Below are 18922 nucleotides of genomic sequence, written 5' to 3' on the forward strand. Positions count from 1 at the left end.
CGTGGAGGCTGGAGGAGGTCGACAGTGGAGATGAACAGTATCCCGTGGAGTCCCGTTTTGTGGTACACCACACCCCTCCCGATGAACAGGACCTCCGTTTCGACCGTCACGCTCCAACACAAGTCCGTTTCGTCCGTTTTGCGGTACGCCACACACCTCCCGATCAACAGGACCCCCGTTTCGACCATAGGAGGTCCGTTTCGTCCATTTTGCGGTACGCCACACCCCTCCCGATCAACAGGACCCCCATTTCGACTGTAGGAGGTCCGTTTCCTCCGTTTTGCGGTATGCCACACCCCTCTCGATCAACAGGACCCCGTTCTTAACATAGGAGGTCTGTCGTGGAATTAACACGTCAGATGTCCTTAGTGTCAGGACTTAGTCGCGAGGCCAACGCATCTATGTGGTAGCTTGAGAGGGGTTGAGCGGAATCGAGAGATGCAACACAAGACAGGGGTTTAGACAGCTTCGGGCCCCGAGAAACATCATCCGGTAAAAACCCTACATGCTGTTTGAGGCTAGATCTCATTATCATCACGAGGGAGTCGTCGTAAACCGGCTCTCCTCTAGTTGTGTCTAGCCCTAGAGATTGTTTCTTGCTTGTCCCTCTTTGGGGAGCCATGCCCTCCTTATATAAGTTGAAGGGGCGGGTTACATGTAGAGTCCATCTCGGACTAAGACTTAAACTATTTTGACTTCCTTTCCTGGGCTTCTTAACGTTTGTCGGTTTAACATTGTCTACTGGTTTAACATTGTCTACCGGTTTAACATTGTCTGCCGGTTTAACATGGTCTGCCGGGTTATGATTGTCTTAACACCTACCGGTGCTACCATCTGTCTTAACTCTGCCGGTTTAACACTCACCGGTTTACCGTCTGTCTTAGCCATCTGTCTTAACTGTCTGCCGGTTTACCATCGCCGGTTTACCAAGTCCTAGTCGGGTTAAGACTCCGGCCGGGTCATACCACGGGGTATATCCCCGACATTAGCCCCTAGTTTAATTTGGATTTATCCATGTTAAATTGATCCTGAGCATCTTTAAATCCTTGCCATTTCCTTCTAGAAAATCCGGATCAATAGGCTAGCTTCATAATCAATTTGCTAACATTGGTTTGTCACAGAGAAATATTGTGAAGAATAACTTCTTTGACTCAGCTCCCAATGCTTAACAAAACTATTGGTCTTTTAAATACTCATCTGATCTTCAGCCGGTTTAGGAATGTAGAACTTTCCGGTTTACAAATATTGATGGCACCGGATCATAACTGTTTTTCTTAACATGAGCTTTTGAAAATATACCTATTATATGCCTATCACTTGTAGCCCTCAAATCTTAAGAAGGTAACGTAGTAACAACTTAAGATTTGCTTCAATATGAATGTCACAAGCTTGAAGAAATCCAGGTTGTTCATCTCAATCACTAGTCAAAACTGAGTATTCCACATATGTAGCCCCCAAGTGCCGGGTTGTCATGCTTGCAGCAACCTGGGACTTGTAATTTCCCGATGCTCATAAAAACTTTGACCAGTGTAGCCCCCAAGGGTCGGGTCATTATGCAAATAATGAGTAGGGACTTTGAAAATATGATCATGAAGACTTTAACAGCAATTTGTAGCCCCCAAGGGCCGGCTCAGTAAGATAATATTGAGCTGGGACTTTATATATACTTCAATGAAAATAACATCATATGATGTAACCCCCATCATGGGGCTTGAATCCACATCCACAAGGTTAAAAGCCTTGTGCTTTACCAACTGAGCAGTGGACTCTTCAATATAATGGATAAAAAGCTTTGTACCTTGAATAGTTGACAGGATCAATTGGTAGCCCCCAAGGGCCGGCTCATTACAATGTGATGAGTCGGGTATTCAATAAGGTGAGCAAAAAATGACTTTGCATTAGCCCCCAAGTGTCATGGTGCATGCTTGCAACGACATGAGACTTGTGTATTTGATGTAATCACAACTTAAATAATGTAGCCCCCAAGTGCCGGGTTGTAAGCCTGCAGCAACTCGGGACTATTCCTTCAATTGTAGAATAAATCATATCCAAAAATAATAGCCATTGCGCTAAAGCGACTTTGAAAATCTCAATCATAATACTGGTTATTGATAACCGTAATAAAAATCCAGCCGTGTTGGCTATTTGAATAATATACCCAATGATTTATAAGCGTATAATTCCAATGGCGCAATCCAAATATATACTGGAGACTTATAGTCCAAAGCTAGGCCGGGTCAATAAACACCGGATTATAAGCGATTATGTACTGACAACTTGTAGTTGAAAGTCGAGCCGGGTTAATGGACACCGGGTTAATTTGATGACTGATAGTCATACCGGGTCGATAGACGCCGGTTCAACATAAAATTTAAAAAGAGAAAAAATCTTGACAAAGTCAAATAAAACCATGTAGTCGAGGCTTTTCAAGGGCTGCCAAGCCCAAATTCGAGGCTTTTCATGGGCTGCCAGGCTGCTGAGTTAAACCATTTGACCAAGCCTTTTAAGATGGGCCTCGAACTAACCAATCGTCGTTTTAACTTTGACAAGTTCAGGGTCTGTATAAGAGTAACTTGTCAAACGTTCGGCGGGTCATGCCAGGATTACCTGGATAGGAGTGGCTTACTTGATGAAGGCAGGTTAACCCGGGGTTTTAGGTGAATACACAAGGCTTCCAAGCTGTGGGTCGATACCCAATTACAAGGGTCCTTTCAAACTCTTTGTTACTTTACACAAAGAGCCCCCAAGTAACTTTGTGAGTTCTCAATGGGTGCCTATGTTTGAGTTGTGCGTAGTAACAAGACTCTCTTTGTCCCCTTGGGTGTGAAGCTCCCAAGCTTTGTTGTGGCGTGATAGCCGGATTAATGGACAGGACTCTGCTTAGCAAGCAGAAGCCCCCATGTGATATATTTCTGAACTGTGCTCGCCGGTGCCTATGTTTGAGTTGTGTTGTGCAACAAACTCTCTTTGGCCCCTGATGATAATATTGTCTTGATAGCCACATCAAGAGGGTAGTAACGCCATGTTCTCTTTGGTGAATACACCTATGTTTGAACAGGAAGCCCCCGAGTAATCATATGAAGATGAGCCCATAAGGCAGGATACCCATGTTTGAACCGCGTGTCAGGGCAGCAGGTCCTCTTGGGCAACTGAAAGTGCAACTATCCCTAGGTGGTTTTGGTAATTCATAATAACATATAGCTCATTGAGCTAATGCTATTCCAAGACTATTATTTCAGGAAAGCTCAATGGGTGGCATGGCATGGATGATGAAAGTGGATCCCTCAAAATACTAAGGACAAAGGATTGGCTCAAGCTCAAAAGCTCAAGACTCTTCATATTATATTTAAGTGATCCAAGATCACATTGAGTCTATAGGAAAAGCCAATACTATCAAGGAGGGATGAGGTGTTGCTTAATGATCCTCTTGCTTCATGTGCTTAGTTATATGCTCCAAAACCCTCAGCTACTTTCTCACATCCACAAATGACCTAAACCTAAAGCCAAAATTGGTCACACCGATTCTTCCTATCCGGCGCCACCGATTCCAAAAGTCATAGCCACTGCCATAAACCCTAAGCAAATCGGTCTTACCGATAGGGATCTCGGTCTCACCGAGATGGGATTGTAATCTCTCTGTTTCCCTTCGTAATGTTTTAGTCTAACCGAAGTGAGCGATCGGTCCCACCGAGATTGCAATGTAAACTCTCTATTTCCCTTTTGTAACATTTTGGTCTCACCGAAAAGAGCAAATCGGTCCCATCGAGTTTACCTGACCAACTCTCTGGAAAGCTTATTACCAAATTCGGTCTCACCGAGTTTGTGTAATCGGTCTTACCGAGATCACATTATGCCCTAACCCTAACTGAATCAGTCTCACCGAGTTGCATGTCAGTCCCACCGAAAATCCTAACGGTCACTAGGTTTGCTAAATCGGTCAGACCGAGTCTGTTGAATCGGTCCCACCAAGTTTGGTAAATTGTGTGTAACGGTTAGATTTTGTGTGGAGGCTATATATACCCCTCCACCTCCTCTTCATTCGTGGAGAGAGCCATCAGACTAAACCTACACTTCCAACTTACCATTTTTGAGAGAGAACCACCTACTCATGTGTTGAGGCCAAGATATTCCATTCCTACCATATGAATCTTGATCTCTAGCCTTCCCCAAGTTGCTTTACACTCAAATCTTCTTTCCACCAGATCCAAAACCTATGAGAGAGAGTTGAGTGTTGGGGAGACTATCATTTGAAGCACAAGAGCAAGGAGTTCATCATCAACGCACCATTTGTTACTTCGTGGAGAGTGGTGTCTCCCAGATTGGCTAGGTGTCACTTGGGAGCCTCCGACAAGATTGTGGAGTTGAACCAAGGAGTTTGTAAGGGCAAGGAGATCGCCTACTTCGTGAATATCTACCGCTAGTGAGGCAAGTCCTTCGTGGGCGACGGCCATGGTGGGATAGACAAGGTTGCTTCTTCGTGGACCCTTCTTGGGTGGAGCCCTCTATGGACTCGCGCAACCGTTACCCTTCGTGGGTTGAAGTCTCCATCAACGTGGATGTACGATAGCACCACCTATCGGAACCACGCCAAAAACATCTGTGTCTCCAATTGCGTTTGAATCCTCCAAACCCTTCCCTTTACTTTCTAGCAAGTTGCATGCTTTAATTTCCGCTGCGTATATACTCTTTGCATGCTTGCTTGAATTGTGTGATGATTGCTTGACTTGTCCTAAGATAGATAAAATCTGCCAAACTCTAAAATTGGGAGAAGGTTAAGTTTTTAATTGGTCAAGTAGTCTAATCACCCCCCTCTAGACATACTTCAAGGTCCTACAAGTGGTATCAGAGCCTTGGTCTCCATTTGCTTGGATTTCCATAGCTTTTGGTGGTCATAGCCTTGGTTTCACAACCTAGGAGAGTATGGCGTCTAGCGAGGGAAATTATCACCATAGAGGTCCTTACTCTGATGGTACTAATTTTGCTAGTTGGAAGCATAAGATGAAAATGCATATTCTCAGACATAACCCCGCCGTTTGGGAAATTATTTGTATTGGATTGCAAGGTGAATTCTTTGACGGGAGAGAGCCGAACTGTGAAGCTAATGCGGAAGAATTGAAGATGCTGCAATACAACGCTCAAGCTTGTGATATCATCTTCAACGGATTGTGCCCCGAAGAATTCAACAAAATCAACCGTCTTGAGAATGCAAAGGAAATTTGGGATACTTTGATTGATATGCATGAAGGTACCGAATCCGTCAAGGAATCCAAGTTGGATGTGCTCCAAAGTCAGCTTGACAAGTTCAAAATGAAGGATGGTGAAGGTGTCGCTGAAATGTACTCTAGGCTTGCTCTTATCACAAATGAGATTGCCGGCTTAGGGAGTTAAGAGATGACCGACAAATTCATCATCAAGAAGATCCTAAGAGCATTGGATGGAAAGTATGATACCGTGTGCACATTGATCCAAATGATGCCAAACTACAAAGATCTCAAGCCAACGGAAGTCATTGGAAGAATTGTTGCTCATGAGATGTCACTCAAGGATAAGGAGGAACTTCACAACAAGTCAAGTGGTGCTTACAAAGCCTCAAGTGAAGCCCCCACATCATCAAGTGAGAAACAAACCTTCAATGAAGAATTGAGCCTAATGGTGAAGAACTTCAACAAATTCTACAAGAGTAGAAGCAAAGAAAGAAGCTCCAAGTCAAGGTCTTACAATGACAAAAGTTCTTCTAGTCGAGAGCGCAATTTCTACAATTGTGGGAGACCCGGACACTATTCCAATGAGTGTACGTCACCCTACAAAAGAAGAGAAGATTCTCCAAGAATAAGAAGCAAAAGAGAAGAATCACCACCAAGAGAGAGGAGGAGTAGAGATGATCGTTATGAATGAAGACCCTCATGGAGAAGCAAGGATTCGGAGAGGAAGGACAAGTCATCAAGGAGATACACAAAACGAAGACATCAAGCTCATGTTGGTGAATGGGTATCCGGCTCCGACTCCGACAATCACTCCGAGAGAAGCTATCACTCCGACTCCGAATATACTCAAGATGAAGGTGTTGCCGGTCTAGCACTTGTGTCAACCAACTCCTACGACATATTTGATTCACCAAATGATGGAATTGGAAGATGCTTCATGGCCAAAGGTCCAAAGGTAACACATCCTGAGTATGTTGATTTCAATAGTGATGAAGATGACTTGCTTGTGGATGACGATTTACTTGTTGACAACTCTAGTGATGAATACTATGATGAAACGTCAATTAATCATGCTAATCAAGATAAAATGAATGACAATGATAAGAAGAAGATTGAGCTTATAACTAAAGAACTAAACACTCTTAAGTTAGCTCATGAAACTACCTTCGAAGATCATCGAGAACTTTTAAGGGCTCATGAGAAGTTACGCTTTGAAAAGCTCAATCTTGAGCAAGAGCATGAGTTCTTAAAAGCAATCAATGATGATCTCCGTAAGAAAAGTTCTTCTTACATTGCCAAGCGTTTACTCTTATCTACTTACATGCCTCAAGTCAAGTCTAGCAACAAGTACAAGAAAGATACTTCCTCTAGTAGTAACAATAATAATGTCAAATCCAATATTGTTGCTTCTAGTAGTTCTCTTGATTCCACTAATGATTCTCTTAGCCAAGTTACACTTGAGCAAGAAAATAGATTATTGAAGGGAATTATTGAGAAAGGTGTTTACAAGAGCCTTGCCGGGAGTAAGCAATTCGAGGAAATTGTAGGCAAGCAAGGAATACACCGGAAGAATCAAGGTGTTGGTTTTGAACGAAAGTTCAATGCCAATGGAGTTGAGTGGGAAGAAGATCAATACCCCAAGATGAATTTTGTTCCTCAACAAGAGAAGTATGATCCTACTTCCTTCAAGGGAACACAAGCCCAAGATGATCTTCCACCACAAGACCACAAGAACAAAGGCAAGGACAAGCTTCAAGAAGAGATTGATGCATTTGAAGAAGCACCTAAAGCCTCGTTCAAGTGGGTTCCCAAGACTATGTCAAGTTCTACTTCATCAAGTACCACTACAACTCCAAGGATTCCCATCAAGATGATGTGGATTCCGAAGAAGAAGAACTAGAGAGTTCTTGAGGGTGACTCCGCCAACATTCTTCACTCATATCATTATGGCAAGAACAAGTGCAATCAACTTCCACATCTTGCACTAGTTCAAGGAGTCACAAACCCTCATGTTGGTAAGGCAAGGGACAAGGTAACCTAATGATTTCATGGACATCATCTCGTGTGTGCTTCACGCTATGTCTATGGATATTCTTGCTTGTTCCTTGTGGGACTAACCCATGTAGGTAAGTTGAAAGTGCAACTCACTCCAAAGGATTGCTCCAAATGATCTACATCAACATTGAGCATCCACATCTTCAACACCTACATGAAGTCATCATCGACAAAACCCAAGGTTAGTTCATCCCTCTAAGGGGGGATCTCACATCTAGGGGAGCTTAATTCTAAGAATTGAGTCAAAGCAACTCTAATGGTGTGAACACATCAATGCATTATGTAAAAGTGGTTACCCCACTTGAGCTCAAACGATGAGTATGACCTATGATCAAATGTTTTTCATTTGACTCCTAAGTCAATATGCTCATATATAGATGACCTAGTCATCGCCAATTATTTGATAGATGCTAGAATTGGTTGTGCATGCGTTGCCACATATTTCATTTGCCATCTTATTGTGTGAGCATGTTGGTGCATATTTTACTCATTCAAGGACATCCACTTGTTGTTTTGATTGATTGGCTTCTTTCCTTTTTGCCAAGTGGATGGACAAGAATGCCTAAGAACCTTATCTAGCTATCTATGCTTTTCTCGTCTCAAAATCTATTCATGCTACATCACAAAATTTGATCAAGTCAGATTCGAACCACTCTGTGTGAGGAGCACTCGGAGTCCCCGATTCGTCATAGACTTAAACTTCCAAAACTTCTTTGTGATTCTCGGTCTGACCGATTCCTACATTTCGGTCCTACCGAGATCATTAAGTTGATCTAAGTTTTCAATCTCGGTGCAACCGATTTGAACTTTTCGGTCACACCGAGTTGTTGTAACTGTACACAGTTATGCATCTCGGTGCCACCGAGTTGTTCCACTCGGTCACACCGACAGGGTCGGGCTATATATGGTCACGGGCAAAAATTTGGAAATTCCTCCGAACCCCTTCGCCCGCGCAATAGCTTGCTCTGCCATCCCAGGTCTCCGGATCGTCTCCTCATCACCAGCCGCCTCCTGTCGCTGGTCTCCGCCGCCGTCAACGGATATTGCCCCCCGCCGTTGCCGCCGTAGCGAGTTCATCGCCAAGCTAGGGTATGGACTCGATCACTGTGCTATCCTCGTCCGATTCCTAGCACATTGTGTTCTTATTGATTCTTGCCACGATTGAAACACTCCTATCCAGTCTATGTAGTCCGTAGATTAGATGAGATTCAAAATTTTAGGGTTAGGTTTCTGCCGAAACCATCTCGGACCCACCGAGTTGGAAAACTGAGTCCCACCGATTTGGCTTATGCCATTGCACTAGTAACTCTCGGTCTGACCGAGAATTGCTAATCGGTGCGACCGATTTTAGGACTTTGTGAAACCCTAGCAGTCTCGGTACCACCGAACTGTGACTCGGTCCAACCGAGTTCATCAGTTTAGGTTCCAAAACTGCTTCGGTATCATCGAGTTTGAAAATCGGTTGATCCGAAACGCTTTCTATGGAAAACTAAAACTGAATTTTTGAATCATTCTTTTGCAAAAAAATCTCTGCATTTTGTGATGCTCATCCACTCTATCTTATCTATAACTCTTCACAGGGTTAGCAGTCAGTGTTTGCAGCATGTCAGACCAGAGTGACAGCCAAAACAGGTCAGAAGAGCAGATTGACATGAGCAAGGGCACTAGTCCCTCAAGTTCTTCAGATGATGGAAGCAGAAGCACTCCTAGCAACCTGCCTAAGGCTGCTACCAGGCAAAGGAGGAAGAGAACTTCAGATTCTGAAGATGAGGACTATGTGGCAGCTGAAGATGAGGCTACTTCCAAGAAAGTAGTGCTCAAAAAGGAATATGGCTCAGCAAAGAATACAAAGCCTGGCCTCAATAAGAAAGTTCCTGCCAAGAGGACACCTATGCCCAAGGACAGAAGGTCCACTCATGTGCCAGAACAGACTGAACCCAAAGAGGCACCTGAAAAGAAAGTCACATCTTCCAAACCCAAGAAAGTTCCCACTGGAGAAACAATGAAGTTTACCATTGAATCAGAGGATGAAGGTGCTCAGGACAAGAAGAAGAAGAGAGCAAGAACCACAACTACCCAGGTTCTTGGAAAGCCCTCTATGAGAAGAGATTCTGAAGAGGAAGAAGAGGTTGCTGCACCAGCACCCAAGGCACCAAAGCTTATGGGTGATGCTATTAGATCAGGGGCTGCAACATCTAAGCCCAAGGAAGCACCCAAAGCTTCCCCAAGGCCAAGCTTGCACCAAAGAGGAATACTAGGAATATTCCAGCTGCTGAGAAGAACAAGCCCCCAATGCCTAATGTTGCTGATGAGGAAGAAGAAGAAGGACATGTCCTAAGGAAGCTCAAGCCCAAGATACCAGACCACAATGATGCCCATCCTGTGGCTGAGGACATGAGGATCAGGAAGGACTCAGGGTTGAGGATATGGAGGATGCAAGATCCATATGCCTCAAGGAGAAGAACTGCTGTTGACTACAGGTTCCATACAAAGGAACAGCAGGACTTCTATGAGACAATCTTGTTGGATAAGAAGCCCATAGTATGTGATATGAGGTGGGTCGACTGGACCTACATCAAGGACAATGAAGAGCACTATCCTGGAGTGCAAGAAAGTTTTGTTGCTTGTGGAGTTGCTGATTTTGTTGGGCAAAAGCTCACCAACTGGAATGATGAACTTATCATGCAATTCTACTCCACATCACACTTCTATCCAGATGGGAGGATAGTTTGGATGTCAGAAGGCACCAGGTACCAGTCAACTGTTGAAGAATGGGCAAGTCTGATCAATGCCCCAAAGGAAAATGAAGATGACCTGGACATTTATGCCAAGAAGAAGATGGACCACAATTCCATGGCACACATGTACAAGGAGATCCCAAACAAAGCTGTAGAGACACATAAGTTTGGATCAGTCCACTTCCTTCTGTCAGGGCTGCCAACTATCAATTGGATCCTAAGGCACACCTTGTTGCCTAAGTCTGGTGACCACAACATGATCAGAGGGCATCCCATCAACATGTTGCATTTGTTTGATGTGCCACAGAAATTCAAAGTCATGAGCCTTATGATTGAAACCATTAAGAGGACTGCAGTAGATCAGAAGAGGAGCTGTGGATATGCCCCTCAGATTCAGGAGTCGATTAACTCAAAGATGGGCACAGGGAAATATCAATTGGATAAGGAACATTTTCCACTTTATCCAGACTTTGAGGACAATGAGGTTGTCATGAATGAGAATGATCCATCATCAGTTCAAGCTCAAGAGAAGAAGGAGAAGGCAGGGAAGGAGAAGGCTGCCAGGATGCCAACTCAAGATGAGGCATCTGAGTATTTCTTGAAGAACAAGCAAGACCAGCTTGGTTACTTAATAGCATCAACTCCGAGGATTGAGAAGGGATTGGCCACCCTCACTCAAAATTAGGAGAGCTTGGAAAGAATCATGGAACTCAAATTCCATGACCTTGATGTCAAAATAACTGAGATTCAGTCAGTTGTGGAGCAGCTGCAGGATGACATGCAGGAGAGGCAGGGCAAGACTACCAATAATGTGTTTGCCAGAGTGCCTAGAGCCCAGAGGTCAGTTGCAGTGCCTGTGACAGACACTAGAGCAACATCTTCTGCACCAGCTACAGCCCCTAATGCTCTAGTGCAACCAGCTCCAACATCAACTCCAGCATCCTCTACTTCAACTGAAGCCTTCATTCTTGGAGTTATCCGGACACCACCACCTGAAGATCAAGCCTGAGAGTCGATCTAGCACTATGCATTTTCTATGAACTTTTTGGTAACTTGTTGCCAAAGGGAGAGAAAAATGTATAGATCATAGGCTTCGAGAGAGAGTGTGTTACTTTTATTCTCTCTTGATTTGGTGGTTAAAACTTGTTTGCTTTTGATTGCTTGAGATACTATGCTTGTGAGACATTGATGATCATGTGTTTGGTCATAAGCTACACTTATGCATGTTTGATGATCTTATCTTATCTATCCTATATGATCATTCACTTTGCTTGGTGATGAGTGCATGTATTCAATCTTTATTATTTTGAGCGCTCCACCAAGATGTATGTGACATGGAAGAGTAACCCATGAGCCTAATTCATTGTGTATTTGCAGTCCAAAGCAAATCTTAAACTATGCACAAATTTAAGGGGAGCTCTTGCTTATCACATACTTCTCAAAGCGACAATGTTTTTCAATCTTATTATCATTTGTCAAAGCTTTGATCTATATGTTGTCATCATTCACCAAAAAGGGGGAGGTTGAAAATGCAACTATCCCTAGGTGGTTTTGGTAATTCATAACAACATATAGCTCATTGAGCTAATGCTATTCCAAGAATATTATTTCAGGAAAGCTCAATGGATGGCATGGCATGGATGATGAAAGTGGATCCCTCAAAATACTAAGGACAAAGGATTGGCTCAAGCTCAAAAGCTCAAGACTCTTCATTTTATATTTTAGTGATCCAAGATCACATTGAGTCTATAGGAAAAGCCAATACTATCAAGGAGGGATGAGGTGTTGCTTAATGAGCCTCTTGCTTCATGTGCTTAGTGATATGCTCCAAAACCCTCAGCTACTTTCTCACATCCACAAATGACCTAAACCTAAAGCCAAAACCAGTCACACCGATTCTTCCTATCCGGCGCCACCAATTCCAAAAGTCATAGCCACTGCCACAAACCCTAAGCAAATCGGTCTTACCGATAGGGATCTCGGTCTCGCCGAGATGGGATTGTAATCTCTCTGTTTCCCTTCATAACGTTTCGGTCTAACCAAAGTGAGCGATCGGTCCCACCGAGATTGCAATATAAACTCTCTGTTTCCCTTTTGTAACATTTCGGTCTCACCGAAAAGAGCAAATCGGTCCCATCGAGTTTACCTGACCAACTCTCTGGAAAGCTTATTACCAAAATCGGTCTCACCGAGTTTGTGTAATCGGTCTTACTGAGATTACTTTATGCCCTAACCCTAACCGAACCGGTCTCACCGAGTTGCATGTCAGTCCCACCGAAAATCCTAACGGTCACTAGGTTTGCTAAATCGGTCCGACCGAGTCTGTTGAATCGGTCCCACCGAGTTTGCTAAATTGTGTGTAACGGTTAGATTTTGTGTGGAGGCTATATATACCCCTCCACCTCCTCTTCATTCGTGGAGAGAGCCATCAGACTAAACCTACACTTCCAACTTACCATTTCTGAGAGAGAACCACCTACTCATGTGTTGAGGCCAAGATATTCCATTCCTACCATATGAATCTTGATCTCTAGCCTTCCGCAAGTTGCTTTCCACTCAAATCTTCTTTCCACCAGATCCAAAACCTATGAGAGAGAGTTGAATATTGGGGAGACTATCATTTGAAGCACAAGAGCAAGGAGTTCATCATCAACGCACCATTTGTTACTTCTTGGAGAGTAGTGTCTCCTAGATTGGCTAGGTGTCACTTGGGAGCCTCCGACAAGATTGTGGAGTTGAACCAAGCAGTTTGTAAGGGCAAGGAGATCGCCTACTTCATGAAGATCTACCGCTAGTGAGGCAAGTCCATCGTGGGCGACGGCCATGGTGGGATAGACAAGGTTGCTTCTTCGTGGACCCTTCGTGGACTCGCGCAACCATTACCCTTCGTGGGTTGAAGTCTCCATCAACGTGGATGTACGATAGCACCACCTATTGGAACCACGCCAAAAACATCCGTGTCTCCAATTGCGTTTGAATCGTCCAAACCCTTCCCTTTACTTTCTAGCAAGTTGCATGCTTTAATTTCCGCTGCGTATATACTCTTTGCATGCTTGCTTGAATTGTGTGATGATTGCTTGACTTGTCCTAAGATAGATAAAATCTGCCAAACTCTAAAATTGGGAAAAGGTTAAGTTTTTAATTGGTCAAGTAGTCTAATCACCCCCCTCTAGACATACTTCAAGGTCCTACAGCAACCTTTAACTTTTTGCAAGAGATAAATTCTTCTTGGACCGGAAATTCTTAAACCAGATATTGAGATCTTCAAAGCTTTGTGGGAGACATCTTTCGCTTGAAACTGGATTTTAAACCGGAATCTTCATTTTCAGCCGGAAATTTTCTGACGGCCTTTAAACTCGAACTTGTGAGAAGTTAATTCCTTTTTGAACCGGACATTTTCAAACCGGATTTGAGAGCTTCAGAGCTTTGTGGGAGAACAGATTTCCCTTGAACCGGATTTTAAACCGAAATCCTTTCTGATGACCCGGAACTTCTTCATTGAGTCAGGATTTTGTAACTGTCATATACTTTCTAAGCCAGAAATTTTCTGATGGCCTTTAAATTTTCATCAATATAACAGTAGCCTCCGGGACCGGATTATCTTTCCCTTCATCGTCCCGGTGTTCTTAAATTTGCAGAAACTGGCAAGATTTGCTGAGTCATGTCATCGTAGCCCCCGAGTCTCAAAGGTGACTCGAGGAGTTGGTTTGAGACTCTCCATATTTGACCGTGATATAAACCGGCATAACTTGTATATCATTGGTGTTGATAGCACGATGTGAATCCACAGAAAGTTGAGGTGATTGCGGTGGGTTATAAATGACCCCGTATGAGCCGTGTCAGTAACTCGGCCAATGGTTCCTTCCAACTGATGATTTGAAGTTTAACCAAACTGTAGTGGCGGCGACTTGTGCGCCTGCCCATTGAGCCACCCAGTGCAGACGGCGGTTGATAGTATATGATAATTTGCCTCCAATTTGTTGAAAGAAAACCGGGCTACCCAAGCAGTGACTTGCTCATACTTAATAAACCACTCATGCAGACAGGCACGGCCCTGGTGTGTCGATGTAGATCAGGCCGCAAACGGACGGTAAAGACGTCCACAATATTAGAGGTGGCTTGGACAGATGAACCGGCCGCAGTGTTGTAAACCGGTGCGGACGGGTGAGTCAATCGCGGCATTGTAAGCCGGCGCGGACGAGAGAGTCGGCCGTGGTGTTGTAAGCCGGTGCGGACGCGACAGTTGGCTACGACATTTAAGCCAACATAGGCGCGAGAATTGGCCACAACGTTTAAACCGGTGCGAGTCTCCTGTCCATGGCACGATGCCACTTTTGTAGTGGACTTTGTCCTGTATAAAATATATTGAAAAGACAGAGTAATTGTTCTTAAACAATTTAATATTAATAAAATATATAGAGAAGATAGCTCCTGGATTTGTGCGGATGACAAATGGTCCGTAAGTAGCATCCATAAGTAATTAATGGTCATCCACGGATCAAGGCGGAAACAGACCCGCCCTGGCGATTTGAAAATGCGGTGAAGTACACGAGGTGGCCGCAAAGGTGCTTGACTGGGTGTCTTGGACGAAAGGTGAGACGGATGGCTGCGGGCACGGAGTAGAGCAGAGATGGGTCGGGTCAATTGAACACGGCGGTCGGCGGCTTGTTGACGACAACCGGCGGACTCAAAGGTCGGACTCATAGGCTGGCGGGTTGAACAACATGAAGTAGAGACGACCAGCAGTTTGAGCGGCGCGAGGAGCTCCAAGGCAGAGAAGAACAGAGGCAACACCATGGCAGCTCAGTGGCAGCAGGGTGGCCCACCGGCGGATGCGGCCAATGAAGCGGAGGCTCAGTGGCGGTTTAGCACATCGGGCGGCTCATGTTTCTGCTGGAAACAGTGATAACCCGGCACGCGGATGAGCGACTTTGCACGCGCGGCGAACCGAGGTGAGCACCGTGGAGTTTGTGGAGGCTCAGAATAATGGCAAGGTTGGCCGGGCGCGTAAGACGACAGCTCAACGATGGTGGCCGGCGGCTTAGCACGACGCGAGGCGAAGCGGCTCACGGAAGCCCCCAGTGAGATGAAGCACCATGGCTTGGCCAGGGTGGCAGGGCTGTGGCGATGTCAGCTTCCGGCGGTTCAACGAGGCCGAACAAATGTCCGCTCAAGGCCACGCAAGCAGAGGTGAAATCCGGGGAAGCACGAGCGGGTCGTGGTGGTTGGCGGCTCTGAGATGACAGCGAGGCCGGCTACGATGACAGTGGTTCATGCTGTGGGGATGATGCGGGCCATCAGGGCGACTTGGGCCAGCTTGACGCGGCGGAAACAGTGCAGACTGCGCAGACAACAACAGCGACCAGTGGTCGGGCCGCGGAAACGGCTTGAGGCCTGCGAAGGTGGTGCCGGGTGCGACGGGTGACGAAGGTGGCAGCTCACGGAAAACTGGCGGCTCTAAATCTGGCGGCAAACCGGAGCAGCAAAGGCCAGATGGCGGAGGCCGGTAGGGGCGGTTTAGCGTCGCAGAAATGATGTCCGCACGGGGCGGCTCAGCAGCCGTGGAGGCCGAGTAAGGTTGTGGCAAAGGCGGAACAACACAGCCGAATCCGTAGTAGTGAGGCGACAGCTCATCCAAGCAAAGTCGCGGTGGCGCGGCGACAAAACTTGGAGGCGAGGCCGTGGTGACGCCATGCTCGGAGGCGAGACGTGGCCAAAGCAACAACTCGCAAGGAAGGTGCGCCTAGTGCCTGGAAACCCAGCAGAAGCGGCTTGGGCGCAAGGTTGACGAGGCACAGGCGGCCGATGGTGACGAGGGCGCAGTGGTCAACCTTGAGTCCTTGCCTACGACCACATCTCCTCCGGATCGTGGTTCCCATTGCACCCATCTGAGTCCAAGTTGCTGGTGGCAATGATGAGTGTTGGTGTCAAAAATGGCGGATCTCGGGTAGGGGGTCCCGAACTGTGCGTCTAGGCAGATGGTAACAGGAGACAAGGGACACGATGTTTTTACCCAGGTTCGGGCCCTCTCGATGGAGGTAAAACCCTACTCCTGCTTGATTAATATTGATGATATGGTTAGTACAAGAGTAGATCTACCACGAGATCAGAGAGGCTAAACCCTAGAAGCTAGCCTATGGTATGATTGTTGTTCGTCCTATGGACTAAAACCTTCTGGTTTATATAGGCACCGAAGAGGGTTAGGGTTACACAAAGTCGGTTACAATGGTAGGAGATCTACATATCCGTAAAACCAAGCTTGCCTTCCACGCCAAGGAAAGTCCCATCCGGACACGGGACGAAGTCTTCAATCTTGTATCTTCATAGTCCAGGAGTCCGGCTAATGGTCATAGTTCGGCTATCCGGACACCCCCTAATCCGGGACTCCCTCAGTAGCCCCCGAACCAGGCTTCAATGGCGATGAGTCCGGCGCGTAGATTGTCTTCGGCATTGCAAGGCGGGTTCTTCTCCAGATCCTGTGTACTTGTTGAATATTGTCCGGCTTCCTGTGAATATTGCGCTCCTCGGCTTCCACGCCCAATAATGGCCATCTTCCACGTGTTGAACGAATGCGAAAAGCCAGGGTATTTTTACATATATCCCTAACTGCGCAAATGAGCTGCCTATAAAAGAGACGAGGATCTAGATCCGAATCACACCATCCTCCCTTCGCGAGCATTCATCAGAGCGCATTTGACAGAAATCCATTCCACCATGGACAGTCGACGCGGCTCCTCCTCTCGCCCTCCCAGCCCTTGGCCTCGAGATTGGGAGAGATGCTCCATCCCGTACAGCGAGTTAGTGACGCTCCAAACTAAGGGATTTCTTCCCCCAGCCTTCATGGTTCCGGTTCGAGCCGAACTCGCCACCTATCAGGGCGGAAAGCAAGCGGAGAGCGTCCCCAGCCCCTCCAAAGGAGAGCGGGTATGCCTTATCTCTTATTTGATAAGAGGGCTCGGATTTCAAATTCATCTATTTCTTCGGGGGCTTCTGGAGTTCTACGTCCTCCAGTTGCACAACCTTACGCCTGCCTCCGTTTTGCATATCGCGGGCTTCGTGGCCCTTTGCGAGCTGTTTTTGGGCATCGAGGCTCATTTTGCACTGTGGAAGAAGTTGTTCTGCCTTGTGCCCCGTTCTCAAGAGGGGTCAATATATCAAGTGGGCGGAGCCGAACTATGGCGCATCGCCGGGACCGGATATCTATCCGGAACCCCGAAGAAGGCGTCCGAAGACTGGCCTTCGGAATGGTTTTATATAGAAGATGTCCCCCTGCCAGACCCAGTTCGGGTCGGCCTCCCTGAGTTCAATAACGCTCCTTTGAAGAAACGCCTAAGCTGGCGTCCACAGAGCCCTCAGAAGGAAAATGACAAGGACGTCCTTTACCTGATGAGCCGAATTAGGCTGTTAGCTCATTCCAGACTGACTATGATCGGGGTCATGGCCACATGCATTATGTGGGGGGGGGGTGGGGTGGGGGTGCAACCGCTCCACTATAGAGGCCACCCCATGTGGGATTTCAACGGGGAGGATGATGCCACCCGCTGCGGCTGTAAGGGGCTGGGATCGGTCGCTGATCTGATGAAGATCTTGTCCGCATTGTACAAGGGAGAAGAGGAGGAATTTCTCCACGTCAATCCACAGGGCGGATTTTCTATGAACAATCCTCCAAGCTGGGTAAGCGGACATTTATTTTTGCCTATCCGATCCATACTCCCATAGTCAAGTATCTCATTTTGTGATTTCGGCGCAGGAACTGCGCCGGGCCGTAAAGGATATACACAGCCCGCCTCCACAACCCGAGGATCCGGAACGGTTCCTCGATCCGGCCTCCCAAGAGGATCCAGACATATCGGTGGAGCTGATCGACGGGGTATTTCAACAACTGAGCATCGATAATGCCTTGGTCGCCATTACGGCCGATTACCCCGGAATACTTGCCGCCTCGTAGGTAACTGAGACCGAAGTCCCAATACTTTGAAAATGACCCATCCGTGCTTATTTTTGATCACCGTATACCGATGGCATTTCGCAGGGGGCGCCCTTGAGGCGGAAGGCCGAGCCCGCGTCGGCTAGCCAACAAGGGGCGGCACGACCCAGTAGGCTAAAAAGAAGTGCGGTCCGGATCGAAACTCCGGCGCAAAGGTATGGCGTGCCACCTTACTCCCAGGATTTATTCTCGGGAGACATACTAACGCTCGTGCTTTTTCAGGAAGAAGAGCGCTCGCCAGACGTTATCCGGAGAGGTTGCCAATGAATCCTCCGCTCGCCAGGCTCCAAAGCCTGGTCCAGAAGCGGAGCTGAACACGAGGCGTGCGTCGGATGCTCCTCCGACAGAGGATGCTGACAGGTTATCTTCCACCAATTCCGAGGTGGAGAGTGCCATGAATCACAGGCGTCGCCAGACAGTTCTTCATGACACATGTTTCTCCCCAGAGGCATTGGATGCCTTTAATTTGGGAGATGCGCACCTCCGTGCCGCTCAAAATGGTCTAGCCAGAGCCACAGAGCAGTATGTAAAAGACATACGGGTGAGAAAATTTGATAGTTATATATGCCAGTAGCCCCCGAGACTTGAAATAGTTAGAATAATTGATTTAAGGATCATTTATTGTGCAGGATCATTCAGAAAAGAATACCCAACTGTCCCAGGAGCTGGAGGAGTGCAAAGCCCAACTTGAGGCCGCACTAGCCGCAGCGGGGGAGAGACCCCCTCTGGTAATATATACTTCAAAAGATAAGTAAATTGTGAAGTGCGGCGTGTGTATAAGTCTGACAATAATATTGCAGATGGCGCCATGATAGACCCGGACAAGAAAGAACTCATGCGCCGGTTAAAGGCCGGCGAGAATGTGCTTACAAGGGTGAGGCAAGAGAAAAATAATCTCCAAGATGCCAACACCCAGCTGGGTGAGGAACTAAAGGATG

The sequence above is a fragment of the Triticum aestivum genome, chromosome 5B (assembly GCF_018294505.1).
Source record: "Triticum aestivum cultivar Chinese Spring chromosome 5B, IWGSC CS RefSeq v2.1, whole genome shotgun sequence".
Taxonomy (NCBI): domain Eukaryota; kingdom Viridiplantae; phylum Streptophyta; class Magnoliopsida; order Poales; family Poaceae; genus Triticum; species Triticum aestivum.